The sequence below is a fragment of the Diorhabda carinulata genome, chromosome Y (assembly GCF_026250575.1).
Source record: "Diorhabda carinulata isolate Delta chromosome Y, icDioCari1.1, whole genome shotgun sequence".
NCBI lineage: Eukaryota > Metazoa > Arthropoda > Insecta > Coleoptera > Chrysomelidae > Diorhabda > Diorhabda carinulata.
This window is the reverse complement of record NC_079473.1, coordinates 2,497,213-2,508,444: the sequence shown is the minus strand read 5'-3', so window position 1 is coordinate 2,508,444 and position 11,232 is coordinate 2,497,213. Positions and strand designations below refer to the sequence as shown.

The following is an 11,232-nucleotide window of genomic DNA, read 5'->3' as shown; positions in this document are numbered from 1 at the left end:
TTCTCCCTCGTTACTGCTATTCTCTGACCCACTCTTCTCAACCTCATGCGTTTTCTTCTTACTTCTAATCTTTTCCTTACCTTTAAATTGCTGCCTATTATAGCAGCCCACTGCGAAATGATTTGGCTTTTTACATACTGAACAGGTCTTCCCGAAGGCAGGACAGTTTCTGGGACCATGTTTTGTCTTGCATTTGAAGCACTCGTATGCACTGCTACTGCTATAAGATTGATAATGCTTCTTGACTGCATCCACTTGTGTTGCATTCCCTCTTATATTATGAACTTGCTTCTGAGGATCTACATATGTTTTCTGCCTGACAGAGTCAAATTTTTCACTCTGAAGAGCCTTTCTTGTACCTCTGCATCTAATATACCAGCTACTATTCTATCTCTTACCAGAGAATCATGCAATGTTGCGAACTTGCATGGCTTTGCTAACTTTTTTATTGCCGTAAGAAAGTTATCAAAGTCTCCCCCTTCTTGCTGACAGCGCGTGTTAAACTTGAATCTATCAAATGTCTCATTTTTAAAGGGCATGCAGTGACTTTCAAACTTTTCTATGACCTTATCATATTTTTCTTCATCTCCAACAAGTTTAAGAATAAGAATAAAGATATTTGGACTGAGAATGTATTAATAGATAACGAGTACATTACTTTTAAGATAGATACGGGTGCGAATTGTAACTGTTTGCCCATAAAGTTTGTTAGGAAGATAGGAGCAGAGAATAAGATAGTAAAAAATAGACTATCGTTGAACACATATGGTAATAATAAAATAAAAGCTAAGGGGTATGTAATATTAGATTGTATGGTAAAAAAAATTTTCTAAAATTAAATTTATTGTTGTTGATTGTGACAGTATGCCTATCTTGGGATTAAACACCTGTTTCAAGCTTGAATTAATAAAACAAGTTAGTGAAGTTAATAATAAAAATAATTTTTTAACAAAAAATTCTGAGGTTTTTGAGGGTACTGGAAAAGTACCATATAAATATAAGATAGTACTAAAACAAAATGCAGTTCCATATTCTAGTAACTGCAGAAGGGTGCCAGAAACATTAAAACCAAAATTAAAGAAGGCACTAGATGATCTTGAAAACAGGGATATAATTTCCAAGATAGAACAACCAACAGAATGGGTCAATAATATTGTGATTATACAAAAACCAACAGGAGCATTAAGGATATGCATAGATCCATTACATTTGAACAAATATGTCTGCTTAGATCAACATCCGATCCCTACTGTTGAGGAACTTAGTTTAAAGTTAAGAGATAAAAATATTTTTACTGTGTTAGATTTAAAATAGTTTCAAAATATACATGAAAGCATCTGGCTATGACAGTAAAGATGATGAAATGAAGATCGCTATATTTTTGAATATTGCTGGTGAAGATGCTCAAGAGGTATTTCAAACCTTTAAATTTGATAATGTTGGAGATGAAGAAAAATATGATAAGGTCATAGAAAAGTTTGAAAGTCACTGCATGCCCTTTAAAAATGAGACATTTGATAGATTCAAGTGAAATCTTCGCGTTTCTACTCGGTCTCGGCAAGCTTCTATCAGTGTGTGGCAGAGTTTATTAACCTCTAGCTACTGTTATTCATTTGTGTCTTATTTCAGTATAGTCTTATTTCCACCTTTTATCTTCTTGGCGTGATTTCACCTGACACCATGTTACATGTTTTATAACTTGTTAAATTATAGTCAGAACTTATTGAATACTATTTTATTAAGGAATTATATATGTTTTACAATATCTCTGATAAGCGCAGGAGTACCACTGACGTTTCTACTTGACGTCCGTTCTGCTGCCACCTAGTGGTCATGTGTAGTTGATATAGTAGACCATACACTAGCCATCTAATGCTATCTTATGTAACAATTATAATGTGAAGAGCCATGATGAGGAAAATGATGTTGACAAGAAGTAAAAATGCTTATCGTTTGAAACGTAAATGAGCATGATTTCTTTCTGGACTTGAATGGTACAATCATACATAATTTCGAATTGTATAAGTATGAAAAAGAATCGGAAAATGGAGCCTTAGATACCTTCAATAATGATCTCAAATCTGAGTATACAGTGAAACTCGGTTAAGTGGGACCTGGATAAGTGAGAAACCTCCATAACTGGAACTCATGCTGAGGTCCTAACACTTTGGCACTGAATTACCTCTGTTAGTGGGACGAGGTAAGCCTCTATATCTGGGATTTGTTCTTTCGATTTATCATCATAGTTACCTCTATAACTGAGATAGCGAGTAAATTTTATATGCATAAACCTCTGTAACTGAGATAACATTGTTTGTTTACTCATTCTTATTCTACCCACAAATTCCACACATAATTTCAAGTACGTAAGTACAAATTTTGAGCTTCAATTACCTTCAGTTTTAGTTTCGCTTTACTATCATACAGATGTTTATTTGAAAAATGCCAAAACGAAAGTTACAATCGTTATCATTACGTGAAAAACTGAAGTTAATATCCGTTTATGAAAGTGGGAAGACACGCGAAGAAGTTTGTGCCGAATTTAATGTGCCAAAATCTACTCTTTGTAGAATAGTTCAGAGTAAACATAAAATTGAATCACAATGTTCTGAAGGACAAGGAAAACTAAAACGTGTACGTTTATGAGAATATCCTGAACTTGAACAGTGTTTGCTAATATGGGTCAAGCAACTTCGTAACAAAAACGTTCCGGTAAGTGGACCGATGATTAAAGAAAAGGCACAAGATTTCGCGCGAAGGCTCGATATTCATAATTTTTGTAGCAGCAATGGTTGGATGGAAGGGTTTAAGAAAAGAAACGGTATAGTTTTCAAAGCAATTTGTGGAGAAAGTAACGCTGTTGATGTTAACAAATGTAGCCAATGGATTGAAGACCTACCACTTCTATTACGCAATTATTCTGCTGATGATATTTTGAACGCAGACGAAACGGGTTTATTTTACAAGTGTCTAACCGATAAAACTTTTACCTTAAAAGGTGAGTCTTGTCATGGCGGAAAACTCAGTAAAGAGCGCATTACAATACTTCTAGTTGCTAACATGTCAGGAACTGAAAAGTTGCCTATCCTATTAATCGGAAAATCCAAATCTCCGCGATGTTTCAAAGGTGTTAAAACTCATTTACACACATAACACGTTCTTTTATTTTATTTAATAATTTAACCTGTATAACTGAAAGAACCTGTATTCTCACCTCTATTAATGGAACCCTAAGTAAATGAGACAGATATTTATTTATACCTGTATATTTGAGACACTGGGTAAGTGGAATACCTCTATAAGTGAAACGACAGTGCAGGCCCCTTGATGTCTCACTTAACCAAGTTTCACTGTATATAATTATGGAATAAACGGTTGATTGGATTGCATAGTGACAAATTGAGAAGTGTCAAATACGCATTAAGAAAACGAATGACAATATTAATACTGACAATTCCAGATCAGATAATACTTCGAATGGCTAATAAAGATGATGATAGTGAACAAAAGGGGAAAAGTGATGATTATTTCATAAAATACGTGAGAACAATTTGTGTGCTGCATTTACTACTACTACCACGCACACTCACTATTACACTGTATGACGCCTGTTTCGATGTTCTCTAGTTTCTATGTGTTTTGTACAAAACAAAAGATATTACCGCGTATAATTTGATTTCAAATGGTTAGTTAATTGAATTAGTAACTCACTAAAGGCATTGAAAAAAATATGGAATTTGATCCATTTGGTCGAAAGATACAAAAAACTACAGGAAGAGGTGATTCAACTGTTTTTGGTATTTGTAATAACTGCAAATCATCAATGGATTATTTCTTGTAGGAAATACTAGCTATAATAATTCAGGCTGATTTAGAACAATTTTCAAATTCAGTGGTAAGTTCAGTAATTACTCATTTTGTACTGGATATTGTGAACAATTTAAAATTTTTGTATCTCTTAGATAAACCCCATTGTGTTACATAACCCTAAAGTGATGAAAACGTTATTTTGGAGTAGGTAACCTCAAATATTTGAGAATCCCAAAGTGGGGGGGTTATTGTCTTCCCCGATTTGAACTATACGACGATGTATTTATAAGTTGGTAGCCTAGACCAGTTCCATGCATAAACAAAATATTGCGTTACCATAGCATACCGAACAATAACTTATTAAAAGTGTCAGTGTTAAGTTTTACGTCAAAAACGTAAACCAGAGTTACGCAATAAATTGAAAGAAAAAATATGTCCACCGAAAATGTGAAAATCGAAAAATTGGAGTATCGAGCCATCATCAAGTACCTGTATTTAGAAGCGTTAAGAGGTGAGCAGATTTACGAGGTAAATTTTCCATTGAAGATGATGACCGATCGGGAAGGCCAGCCCTGTGTCAGTCCTCGAAAATATCGATACAGTTTATGACAACAAAGCAACAATGGATGGAATGGCGACACTCTGGTTTTCCCAGACCTAAGGAGTTTCGTGTTCAAAATTGTGCTAGAAAAGTTCTTGCTCCAGTTTTTTGGGATTGCCATGGAGTAATCATGATTCTGTTATGTATATATATATATACATAACATAACAGAAGATCGAAGAGAGATACTCAAGGTAACAGAGAAGTTCTACACAGGTCTGTACGAGTCCAAAATAGACAATGAGGATGTTAGAAAAGCAAACAGTGACCATAAAAACAGGATATGTAACGTTGGCTCCGAGGATCTACCTGAGATTGAAGAGGAAGAAATTGTAAAAGCTTTAAATCAACTAAAAAACGGAAAGGCGGCAGGTGACGATAACATCATACCGGAAATGTTGAAGGAAGGTGGAAGCCTACTGATAAGAGAGCTTAAATCGTTATTTAATACATGCCTAACCGAGGGAAGAATACCACAGGATTGGAACACCGCGATAGTCATACTGATATATAAGAAAGGTGATCCAAGCAACCTAGAAAACTATAGACCAATCAGCCTGCTATCACAGATCTACAAGCTTTTTATGAGAATAATAGCAAACCGCCTTGAATTCAAACTCGACGCATACCAACCCTATGAGCAGGCGGGCTTCAGAAAAGGCATGAGCACAATAGAACATCTCCACACCGTAAGGACACTGAACGAAAAAGTAACGGAATATAACATCCCATTATGGATCGCCTTCATAGATTTTAGAAAGGCCTTCGACACAGTTGAATTTTGGGCAATTATCAGGTCAATGAAAAATGCAAGAATAGACCAACGATATATTGACATTATACAGACACTAAATGATAACTCAAAAATGAAAGTAAGGCTATATGAAGACACTGAGGAAATCATAATTAAAAGAGGCGTTAGACAAGGAGACATTGTGTCACCCAAATTGTTTACACTGGTGCTAGAAGACGTTTTTAAGAGCCTACATTGGGAAGACAGAGGAATTGATATATCGGGAGAAAAACTAAGTAACCTAAGATTTGCCGATGACATTGCCATTTTTGCCCCAAACAGTGAAGAATTAGAATACATGCTTATAGAACTACAACAAGAAGCAAGAAAAGTATGCCTAGAAATGAACATTTCTAAAACCAAATTCAAGACAAACCAACGGACAAACAAAGAGAGTATAAATGTGCGAGGACAACAGATAAAGAAAGTGAACTCTTATATCTACCTAGGTCAAGAATTAACATTGGGTAAAACCAATCAAGAACTTGAAATTAACCACAGAATACATCTAGGATGGGCGGCCTACGGGAAGATGCGACACGTCTTCAACTCCAACCTACCCCTCAAACTAAAAACCAAGGTTTACATGGAATGCATTCTCCCAGTAACAACCCACGGATGTGAAACATGGGTCCTAACAAAGAAAATCTTGAATAAATTAAAGGTACATCAAAGATCAATAGAACGGAAAATGATAGGAATAACGCTTAAAGACCATAAAACCAATGAGTGGATAAGAAATAGAACCAAAATCGAGGACATAGTGAGGCGAATAGGTAGTCTTAAATGGAACTGGGCCGGACATGTTGCTCGAAATAACACCAACTGGAGCGGAAAAATAACAAGATGGAGACCTTGGGGGGAGAAAAGAAGCACCGGCAGAACACAACAAAGATGGTATGATGATATCAAGAGAACAGCCGGACTTAACTGGTACCAAGTGGCACAGAACAGGGAAAACTGGAAAAATATGAGAGAGGCCTATATCCAAAGGATAGAAAACGGCTAGAAGAGAGAGAGAGAGAATCATGATTGATTTTTTTAATAAGGGTAGAACAATAACTGGAGATTACTATCCGACATTACTGATCACTCAACTGAAAAAAAGTTCAATAGGTCGTAAATTTTCTCCCAACGATGAGGTAATAAAAGGTGTGGAGGTCTTGTTGCGTAATAAAATATTTTGTCATTGAAATTTTGTTTGGTTTTATAGTAGGCTAAGAATTTTTCAATACATCCTCGTATCACCACAGAACTGCATAACGCAATAAATAACTAAATGATTTTCTTGGTTGTCTAGGGTTCTTTTCTGCTTAAAACGCCGGTTAGAAAGAAAACACTGTTATTACAGAATTTGCGCCTCGCCGTAGGATGGAGTAGAGCAATAATCTCGATCCTACATTGGGCCATTCTGCTCAGAATCCGCCTCGGAATCGTCTCTTTCATAGCTGACCCATGGATTTATATATTCAGCGCATGTTGTCGTTCGATTGGGTCCCTCGTGATCTCCGATTTTAACAACGTCATATCTATCATTTTCTTTAACCTTAACAATTTCGTGTGGATCTAAAAATTTTCTCTTTAATTTTGGATCAGATGTATATACTTCAAAGGGTGTGGTAGTTATGCTTCGCTGATAGGTCGAATTAGAGGCAGTCTGTACTTTGTCAACGTATTTGTACCACTTTCCTGGCTCTTCAAAACTGTGATTTGTTAAGATTGGTATAAGGGTCCTATTTGCCCTTTCCGCTTGTCCATTACCTCGTGGGACTCCACAAGTTGTTGACGCATGTTTAATATTTTCTTCTCGGCAATATAATTCGAATTCTTCAGAACGGAACGCGGATCCTCTGTCAGATATTATCATTGACGGGTTTCCAAATATTTTACGCTCACAACATATCACTTCTTTCGTCGTCGTTGATTTTGTTGATTTTAGGATGAAGCATTCCTTCTTTCTTTCGTACAGGACGAAGTGATATATTTTACGCTATTTTTCAAGACAACATGTCACTTCTTTCGTCGTGGTTGATTTTGTTGGATAAAGCCACACAAATTTGAAAAAGTCATCAACTATCACAAAAATGTGCTGATAATTTTTTTGTTCACTTCATTGGTCCTATTTGGTCGACGTAATACGTCTCTAGCGGACCTTCTAGTTTTTGTATAGGATGAAGCATTCATTCTTTCTTTCCTTCCTTTTTATTCCATAATATACAAGGTATACAGTTATTTTTAATCGTTTCTATTTTGTCTTTTAGTCTTGGTATGTAAAATTCCTTGTTTACTACTCCTTGTGTTTTTTTCTTTCAAAAATTTCCTATCTCGTGGACTTTTATTATTATTTTTTAAGTCTGCATGTTCTTTGGAATGACAAGTAATTTTAATCCATTATCGTATTTATACAATATATCATGCTCTAAATAAAAATCTTCATATTCTTCGGTAGTCAAAATCCTTTTTATCGCCATCTGCCTACATCGTCTATACTCAATTTCATACTGAAATTCTTCTAGCATCAGGGCCCATCGTGCAACTCCTGTTGTAAGGTCCCTTTTCTCCATGGTTTTTATGAATGCATTACAGTCTGTAACTATTTTAAATTTCGTTCCTAGCAAGTAGATTCGGAATTTCTTCACACTTTTAATAATGGCGAGTATTTCGAGCTCATAGCTTGTATACTTCATCTCTGCAGGGGTCGTCTTTCTATTCATGTAGTATATCCGGTGAAGCTTCGAATCGTCACTAGATCGCTGCTAAAAGAATGCTCAATAACTATGTATATTTGCATAGGTGTGTAGTTATGATTGGGACTTGTTTGTCACTTACTATGTATCCTAAAAATTTTACCTCGGTTTTCAACAGTTGGCACTTTTTCTTTTTCATTTCTAGTCCATATTCTGCAGCTGTCTCTATCCCCTCTTCTTCGTTCGCACTCAAGATGATAACATGTAGTATATAACGTACATTCCTGCAGTCAACTCCCTGAAGACATGAGCGATGAATCGTTGGAAAACTGCTTGACTACTACTTCCAAATGGACATTTCATAAACTCGTACTGACCAATCGGCGTTACAAAAGAAGTATATTTTGTGCTCTTGCTTCAACAGGTACATGAAAAAATCCATTTTTCAAATCAAGGGTGCTGAATATCCTTGCTCTCTGTAAGCTGTCTAGGACATCTTCAATAAGGGGAAGTGGAAATCTATCGCGTATTATATTTTTGTTTAATTTTCGATAATCGCAACAAATTCTGGTTCGGCCATCTCCTCGGTTCGCCGTCATAAGAAAAACAAATGTAAAACTTTTATAACTTTGAGTTTTGCCTGCGTAATGTTGTGACCAATTCTATCTACAGAACTTAACGTTGTCATGATTAAATTAAAATATTTATTCTATGCAAAATATATACATTTATATAGTCTTCTTTAAATTAGCAGGTTTGTCGTAACACTTTATTTTACAATGTTCTGCTATTGCGTACAGCTCTAATGATCAATTTAACAACGGAAAGTATATTAGAAGAAGAGCAATCACAAATTGAATGTAGTGGAAAAGCCAGTCCTTCATCAAGTGGTTTTGAGGATAAATTTGCGAATGAAGAGGTAAGATGAAAATACCAATTTTAAATATAGTAATTTTTAAATTTGTCTGTAGGAAAATGTTGCATCTGGTGATCTGATAGAAAAAACCAATCGCAATCAAGCAGAATATAAGGATACAGAAAAAAATTAAAAAGTAGCAGAATAAATAATAAATGAAATTAGTGATTCTAGAACTACTGAGAATATTGACAATACTCCATCTATTAGTATAACAATCAATAATATGAGTAATTCAATTGATTCTCCGCTAAATTGGACATTGATCGCTGATTCCTCACAATTGTAACCAGATTTTGTGATATTAGGATAAAACAATTGGATTATTTATGGAAACTCTAGTTCGAAATACACTTTGATTAGATAATGTTCGCCAAAAGCTCCGGGATTAGAATGTTCTATGACTTTGTTCAATAACCGTCGATCAGATCCGGGTATTTAAATTTCCATAGATAGTGAATATTCATATCATTATATTTGTAATTTGGATTGTAAATAAAGTGAATTCGACTTATATTTTGGATTGATTGATGTCTTATACCTAGTTATTTTCAAACTAAAACTATTTAGATAATGTTTCTGTTTGCCATTGAATACGAGAATTATTCAGAAAATGGGAAAGTTATGAAATTAAGAAAAGTTACTTCACACACTGACGCTAAATATCCATAGGCTTCTTCAAGATTTTTGCCAACAAAAACCGTTTCGCAGATTGTACCTCAATTAAGCTTATTCCAATTATTAAATGATGGTTTCATGTTGTGTCCAAAACGTATCATATAGAACATGAAATTATAGATGCAACTGGGAGTTGTTTCGTCCAAGGAAATTTTATAGTAAATCTAGCTTCAGAATTCGCGCTGAAGTAAATCGAATCGAAAAAAGTCTAGAGTTTTTCACAATAATGGCAGATGAAAATGAGTGGAATAATTAAGAAAGTCCAAACCGGAATTTCCAAGATGTAACTTCTTGCAGTATACAGCAACTTTCCATATCTCCGATTGAATTGAGCCAGGTAAATATAGTTTTCAAAGACACTGTGTAAAACAAGGTGTATAGAAATGCTCGAAGCAGTGTTGACCTTAATGAAACAACTTCCTGCATTCCCCGCTCTTCTAGAAGCTCTTGATAGTTCAACGGAAGGTAGAGGAAGTAATGAATGTGCTTTCCTGCACTCTATTCTGTCGTAAGAGTTCTCATTCGGTGTCTTAGTTCTGTCTGAGAAACTTGGAATAACTTTACCTTCAATTCCAAGCAGAGTACATAGATATGCACATAGCTTCTTAACTCAGATACAGAGAATTCAGGAAAAACGAGTCAACAGTTGTTCATACTTTTATCCGTTACATCCACAACTTTTCTTGAAATAGGTGTTCAGTAGAAATTGAAAATCAAGTACTCGTCTGCTCCCGATTTTTCCAGGTTGGTTTTCACATTTTCCCAGTCGAAATTTGGTCAATTTACTATCACTCTTCTATTATGATGAATATTAATTTTAGAAAATACAAGAATCAAATTTTTTTAGTTTAAGTAATTCTTCGCTCACTGCTGTTTTTCTTTTCTATACTTTTTACGATACACAACAATATTCTAAAAAAATGTTGAGAATCTTTGATTTATGCATCGAAATTACGCGAAAAAAAATTGCTATTTTCAAGTTGTTTTATTGGAATTTATTGAAATTGATAGACTTGAGACATAAGAAAAATTATCGGCTTGATAGTTGAATAATAAATTAAGTCATATTTTTGAAATTTTTGTGCCAAATGGAATTGGGCATCAAATTGACGGAAAGGGGCATAAAAATGATTGAAATTTATTTAAATTTAAAAAATAGGATTTTTTCAACAAACTTTATTGAGAAAATTAACAAATTTTTACAAAAATTAGAACGGAAATTTAAATTCCGATAGAAAATTTTTTTAAAAATCACGACACCGCCACTCAAAAGTATTTTTCTGCTATTCTCCTTATACTTCGTCCTCCTTCTCTTCTTCTACTTCTTGCTTCTCCTCTTCTTCTTCGTAGTCTTCGTTTGATTGGATTGCACAGTGACAAATTGACAAGTGTAAAAGAAGCATTAAGAAAACTAATGGTAATACCAATACTGACAACTCCACATCAGATAATACTTCGAATGGCTAATCAAGATGCTAATAGAAAACAAAATGGGGAAGTGAATCGAATAATAGAGGTAAATATTTAAATACAATAAATATATGTAAAAACTTATTGTATAAAGTACAAATCAGCTAAGAAAAGGCCAGACGCGTCATAACTGACAAAGTCCGCAATAATTTCCTTCTCTCTTAGGCCCATTCCATTTATGTGACACTGGCGTTTTTTTACGATTGTTCGGTATTTTTCATATAGAAATGCAAGTGCTAAATAGACGCAACGCTGCACGAATGCCGCATGGTCCAAA

At 34.7% G+C, this 11,232-nt stretch overlaps 1 long non-coding RNA gene across 1 annotated transcript; it reads left to right on the top strand.

Moving 5' to 3' along the window:
- The first annotated feature begins 8,631 nt into the window (after positions 1-8,631).
- On the top strand, positions 8,632-8,921 carry LOC130903117 (uncharacterized). The gene is made up of 2 exons (XR_009060537.1): positions 8,632-8,810; positions 8,863-8,921. It is a non-coding gene; the product is annotated as an uncharacterized LOC130903117 (long non-coding RNA).
- Positions 8,922-11,232: the final 2,311 nt, after the last annotated feature.